This window comes from Petaurus breviceps, unplaced genomic scaffold (genome assembly GCF_028583685.1).
Source record: "Petaurus breviceps papuanus isolate PSGF00001 unplaced genomic scaffold, PetGlider_PUasm1.0 84, whole genome shotgun sequence".
Taxonomy (NCBI): Eukaryota; Metazoa; Chordata; class Mammalia; order Diprotodontia; family Petauridae; genus Petaurus; species Petaurus breviceps.
Genome location: NW_027186645.1, coordinates 4,936,645 through 4,943,592, shown reverse-complemented (window position 1 = coordinate 4,943,592; position 6,948 = coordinate 4,936,645). Strand labels below are relative to the sequence as shown.

The 6,948-nt window shown below is 35.6% G+C and overlaps 1 long non-coding RNA gene across 1 annotated transcript; it reads right to left on the bottom strand.

Annotated features, from left to right (window-relative positions):
* Positions 1 to 3,931: 3,931 nt before the first annotated feature.
* Positions 3,932 to 4,840, bottom strand: LOC138176192 (uncharacterized). The gene is made up of 2 exons (XR_011172187.1): positions 4,558 to 4,840; positions 3,932 to 4,185 (listed from the first exon to the last, which is right to left on the bottom strand). It is a non-coding gene; the product is annotated as an uncharacterized lncRNA (long non-coding RNA).
* Positions 4,841 to 6,948: the final 2,108 nt, after the last annotated feature.

Sequence of the window (6,948 nt, the reverse complement as noted above, 5' to 3'; positions counted from 1 at the left end):
ATAGGAAGTACTTGTACAAATAAAATCTACAGATAAATCATTTTCCTTATTTAAATTAAAAATCAAGTTTAAAATAGTTATTTAAGGGGGAAACAATTTTTGTAGTAGAAAGGAAATATTTAACTCTTCATACTGGGCAATTTAGGGTGAGAAAATTGGAAAAAAAAATTTAGTATGATATTATCAGCCTAAACTAAACTTTTAAGTTTCTGAAAGAGACAAGTTATTCTGAGTATTGAACATCACATTGAAAACATTCTGAGAACTCTCATTTCACTAATTAGATGCTGTATTGAGTTTCTTTATGCACAATTCTTACTGCATCATTCCTCTTTTCAAAAAGTTTATGTTGTTTGACATGAAAAACCCAATCACCTTAGCTCTGAACATAATTGGAATGCCTTTCACAACCTTTTTTAAACCTGTCATATAACTCTTTATTTATCTTCATATACTCTATGCTTTAACTAAACCAAATTATTTGTTCATCATAGAATATATTTCACGCTCTCTCACTGAAATTGTTGTATGGTTTACTGTGGGCTCCTTATTGAAGATGAATTGGGTTTACAATTTATGTTTTTGGACACTACTGTATGGGACTGGTGACTTCATTGTATTCTCTTCCTCTGCATATTGTCTACTATCATTCCAATATTTCCACAGCTGTGGTTCACTCATTCCTATGAACATTCCCTGGTCTCAAGGACACCTTAGATTTCTAGGTTATATTTCCAATTCTGGGTGCATTTGAAAAAAAGAGCCAAAACACCTATACGTTTGTTGTGTGTAGTCAGGAAAAGCTCTGGACGCCTGTGAAACAGACTTTTTATCTGAAATTTTAAAAGGTTAAGTCAATGAGTCCAATTTTAAGTATCTAGTATGTGCTAAGCATTTGCAAAGTGTTGGGAATATAAACAAAGGCCAAAAATTTGAAAATGATAATGAGTTCTATTTTATAAATATATAGTTTGTAATGCCTACAGGATATCCAGTTGAAGATATCTAAGAGGCAGACTGAATAACAATCCATTTTTTTATTTCTTCAGGTACCTTTTTTTCAGTAATTCAGTGCATCTTTGATTCATAAAAATGTCATGCGGGTATTCCTAATAACTGCATGGATCAGAATCTATTCACACCTTACACAGTGTACATTTTTTGTCCATACCCTCCTATAAATTCTCTGTAGAGGATCTGCCCAACATTCTACAGGTCATCCTTTTGACCTGAGATTATTATTGATTGGTAAGCAGGAACTTTATTTTTATTTACATAAATTTGAATTCACATTGCATGATATTGTTTGAGAATTTCTATTTTATAGCTCATTCTGACTTTTTTCTGAAAGAAAGCTTTTATGATATACAGAGTACTTTAAAAGACTTTGATAGCCTTCCTTTCTGCATCCTGACCCATATTTTTCCAACAATTGTTTTCAATCTTAGTCTAAGCCTGTCAATCACCGAAACAGCTGAATATCAATGAGTAAGTTGACTTAGTGTGAAAGATTTTTCCATGTCCTTTATAGACCACATCTTCCTCTTTTCCTGCAATAGGTGATGATGGTATATGATGTGCAATAACCTCCATGTTAATCTTTTTTGAAAACTCTCATCATAACTACAAGGTGGGATGAATAAGTGGACTATTAAAAGATGTTTCTTGTTGCCTTTGGCAGCAAGATTAAGATAAAGTAACTAAATCTCTTTTTACCCCACGTGAAGATAATATTTAAGTGATTAGTCCATTCAGCTTCAACTTCCTTGTGTTTTTTGTTAATGAAAATTTTGAATATTGATGTAATAAATTTCCTACAGTAACAAATTATTTCATTGATCAAAAGAAAAAATGATCTCATGTGCCAAAAATTAAATTAATATTTTATAGATTTTTTAAAATTTGATTTCTCAGTGTACTTTCTTACTCCTTTTTCTGATATTCTACCACCATCCTGGAAAAAGTGAAAGGTGACTACAAGGACTTATGGTCATTTTGTATTTTTGCAGACTTCAAAAATGGATTTCCATTGTCATATAATGTATCTACTTTGTGGATATTGCACTGGTCATGAGAATTACACTAAGGATGATCCTTTGTTGCTCTTAAGTCATTTAGTCATGTCTGACTCTTTGTGATGCTGTGGACAATATCCTGCCAATACTGTCCATGAGTTTTCCATTTCAGTGATACTAGAGTGGCATGTCATCTCTTTCTTCAATAGATTAAGGCAAACAGACAGCAAGTGATTTTCCCAGGGCTACACAATTAACAAATATCTAATGCTGGATTTTGAACTTAGATCTTCCTGACTCCAGGCCCACAGAGCTCTGTAGCTACCTTAGAATGGTTTTTAGTAGGAGATATAATCTGTCACTAGACTGGAATTTCTAGAAATATTGAAGATTACCTCCATGATACGAGGAGACATCAGGTCTTTTGTGGAGCAACATTGGAAGTTATTATTATTAAATTTAATGATTCTTATATATCCATTCTGCTACACTAAAATATCATTCTTTTTTGTTTTATTTTTTTGTTTTGTCTTTTTGGAGGGGGGAAGGCTGGGCAATTGGTGTTAAGTGACTTGCCCAAGGTCACACATCTAGTATTTGTTAAGTGTCTGAAGCTGAATTTGAACTCAGGTTCTCTTGATTCCAGGGCTGGTGTTCTATTCACTGGGACAACTAGCTGGCCCGTAAAATATCATCCTTAAAATATATTTGGAATGGTAGTAACAACAACAATCATAAAGATTTTCTACAGCAATTTAACATTTTCATAGTGTTTTATGCCATCTGGAGTAATAATAGTTAACAATAATAATAATAATAATAACTAGCACTTATAGTGTTTCAAAATTTGCAAAGCTCTTTGTAAATGCCTCATATTCAAAATAATCCTTTGGGGAGGGTGCTACTATGATCTTCATTTTACAGTTGAGTCAGGAAAAAGTTAGGTGATTTGCTCAAGGTCACACAGCTAGTGAGTATAACAACCTGGATTTGAACCCATTTTCCTGATTGCAGGATCAATGAGTGCCCTATTTCCTAAAGTAGCAACAATGACACAACAAAAATAACAACAATATCAAATGTAATGAATAAGATTCACAAGTGATTTACATATGTTATCTTTTGATGCTCAAAACAAAACTGTGAGGTAGGTGTTATAACAGTAGTTATCTCCATTGTGCATTTGAGGTAACAGGGGTCAAGTCACTCACAACCATCAGATAGTAGTGTCTGAGGCAGGATTTGACTGCAGGTCTTCCTGAATCCAACTTAAGCACTGTATTCATTATTTGCCTTAGCTTCCTAAAGTAGACAATACAGAGCAGACTTACAAGGGTTGGTTTGTTGTTGTTTTTGACATTCTTCCCTTGAAGTGCTTAGACCTGTGAGGAGAAGGATCATTTTGTTGAAATAAAAACAGCAAAAAATAATTGTGTGCCTCTAAATCATGTCCTTGGAATTATCCCCTGTGAGTTTACCTTTCCGAAAAGTTATAAAATAATTTGTAAATTAATAAAAAAATTGTAGATACTCTGATTAAGCAATTTGTGTCCCACAATTATAAAATGGTACAAGATTGAAAACATTTTAAACATAAATCATTCACAAAGGTTACTAATGAAAATGATATTAATGAGAAATAAACAGCATGGTATGCATGATTTGATTAAAAGGTCAAAAATAATGATTTGAAATTTATTGTCCACAGAAAACCCATCACTTTCCCCTTTATATTGTGTTTTTACATCTTTTCAAATTATTAGTTCTATTTTCCAACATATTCTGAGCTATAATCATGTAAATTAAAATGAAATTAAATTGTTTTATTTTATGCAATTCTACATCAAAATGCCATTTTTGTATTAGCTAAAGGTCTGAAATCTTTAAGGACAAATTCTGACCAAAAAAAGAAAAGGTTTCTTTTTTTTTTTTTTTTTTGCTATTGCAAATATTTTAATAAGTGTTCTCAGCAAGGCATTTAAAACACCAGTTTGTGAGGATAAACTCCATTGGAGAGAGAGAGAAGACAGAACACAGGTAGCCACGGAGCTGAGGAATTTTCTTGATTTGGGATAGGATCTGAGAGTCTACTGTTTTCTGATCAGCCTTGCACTGCTCTGTAATCTCGTATTTCTCTTTTTCTGTGTAAAAAATCTCTCCTTCTTGGTGTCTAGGTTTATGGAGCCTCTTCTTCTTGAAGGAAGCATCAGTAAGAGGATTTGGAATTTTCACACCTGAAAGGTTAACCCGGGTAGAAGTGGCAATAACAAATTTCTGATGTGTCCTTCTCAGAGGAACACGGTTGATAGTCACCAGTAGCAAGCCACTAGCCAGTTGCTTCAGGAAAACCACTCGCTTGCCCCTGTGGCGGCCAGTGAGCATGATCAGAACAGTGCTCAGGTGATGCCAGCTCAGAGTCTCCTCACGTGCTGGCTAAAGGGCTTTTTGCCATGACTTAGCAGCTTTCTAGGCACATCCTCAGTAGGGTAATACCTAGGCATTTTGCGAATCTTTACCACTCGAATTCCTCCATTCTTATCACCACCAACAGGCTTTGAGATAGTAGTAGGCACTTTTTCTTTCTTCTTCCTTTCAATTTGGGTTTTTGGGGCAGTGTATTTCCGCTTGTACATGGCTCTCCGGGAATACATTGCAGACCTGGATTATCTACCAATCCCTCGGGCCAGGACTGGGTTCTGACTGCAATGCTTTCGAGGCTTTTTGACCTTTTCAGCTACATCTTCCTTTCTGTTCTCTTTTTTTTCCTTTTTGACCTTCTTTTCCTTGGGTGGCTTTTTGTCCACCATCTTGAAAGACGTGAAAGAGAATTACAGTCCAGACTTCCGGTCTATAAGCAGGGGCCAAAAGGTTTCTTCTTTATGAAAACTTTAATCTACTAAAAAGTTTTCATCACTTAATCACAGATAATAAGTTCACTAACAACAGTTCATATTAGTCCATACCCTCTGACCAAAATATTTCACTACTAGACTTGTTTAGACTTATATGACTTATTTATGTAGAGTCTTATATAGACTTAACTCCAATGAAGTTATTGATGAAAATAAAGGATCCAAATACACCAAAATGTTTAGGGAAGAAATTTTTATTGTAGAAAAGTGATACTCATGGACTGGGGAATGGATAAGCAACTGTGGCACAAGTATATGATAAAATATTACTGTTCCGTAAGAAAGTATAAACAGCCATTTAATAAGCATTCATTAAGTACCTATCATATGCTAGGCACTGTTCAGAAAGGCAGTCCTGCTCTCAAGGAGCTCACAGTCTGTTTACTGGAGGAGACAACATGCAAACAACCATAGGTGTCCCTCAGGGCTCTGTCTTGGGCCTTTTTATTTTTCCCTTTAAAATACCTTACTTGGTGATCTCATCATTACTTTCCCTATTCTGACAATTCTCAAATCTGCCTCCCCTTCCCCAAATTCTATACTAACTTCCAATCTCTCCTCTCTAACTGCCTTTCAGATATCATGAACTGGATGTCTAGTAGATTATTTTAAACTCAACATGTTGAAAACCAAACTCATTATGTTGTTGTTCAGTAATGTCTAACTCTTTGTGACTCCATGAACCATAGCATGCCAATAATGTGCAGGAGTTTTTCTTGGCAGAGATACTGGTGTGGTTTGCCATTTCCTCCTCCATTAGATTAACACAAGCAGAGCATACCTACCTTTGGGTCACACAGCTACTAAGTGTCTAAATGTGGATTTGAATTCAGGTCTTCCTGACTGTAGGCCCAGTGCTTTGTCCACTGAGCCACTTAACTGTCTTGAACTCATATTTCCACTTAAACTTTCTTCCCCTCTTACTTTCCCTATTATCATAGAGCAGAACACCATTCTACTTAGTGAGACGTCTAGGATGACTCCTAGGTTGCGAGCATGAAGGACTATCTCACATTTCCTATACGCAATCTGTTATTGAGGAGTGTTGATTTCACCTTTGCAGTATCTCTCCAATATTCCCTCTTTTCTCCTCTGGCCGCCACCACTCTAGTATAGGCCCTCATCACCTCATACCTGGACTAGTGTAATAGCCTGCTGGTGAGACTACCTACTTCTAGTCTCTCCCTGCTCAAATCCATCCTCTATTCAGCCACTGAAGTGATTTTCTGAAAGAATAGATCTGACCATGCCATGCCTCTACTCAATAAACTCTAGTGAATCCCTATTACCTCTAGGATCAAATATAATATGCCTTGTTTGAAATGCAAAACTCTTTATAACATAGATCCCTCTTATTTTTCCAGTCTTCTTACACCTTACTCCCTGGCAGGTACTCTCCAAACCAGTGACATTAACCTCTTAGCTTTTCCCCAAAGAAGACACTGCATCTCTTGATTCCAGGCATTTTCTCTGGCTGTCTTCTATGTCTGAAACACTCTCCCTTCTCTTCTTTGACTACTGGCTTCGCTCCTTTCATTTAACTCCCAACTAAAATCCCTATTTTTACTGGAAGTTTTCTTATTCCCTCTTATTCTACTCTCTTTCTTCTATCAATTACTTCCTATTTATCCTGTAGATAGATTGCTTTGCATATATTTGTTTGCATATTGTTTCCCCCATTAGATTATAAGTTTCTTGAGGATAATTAATATCTTCTGCCTCTTTTTGGATCCCCAGCACTAACCACAGTGTCTGCTACATAGTAAGTGCTTAATAAATGTTGATTGATTGAGTGAAGATATATAAAGATAAATTAGAAATAAACAACAGAGGGATAGCACTAGAAGTGAGAGGCAATCAAGAAAGATTTGTTGTAGATGAGATTTGAAGAAAGCCTGGAAAGCCAGGAGAAGATAAAGAAAGAGAGAATTCAGGTATGGTAGATAGGCAATGAAACAACGCTAAGGCAAGAAGAGAAGTGTCACATTAAAGAAACAGCAAGGAGGTCGGTGTGCTAGATC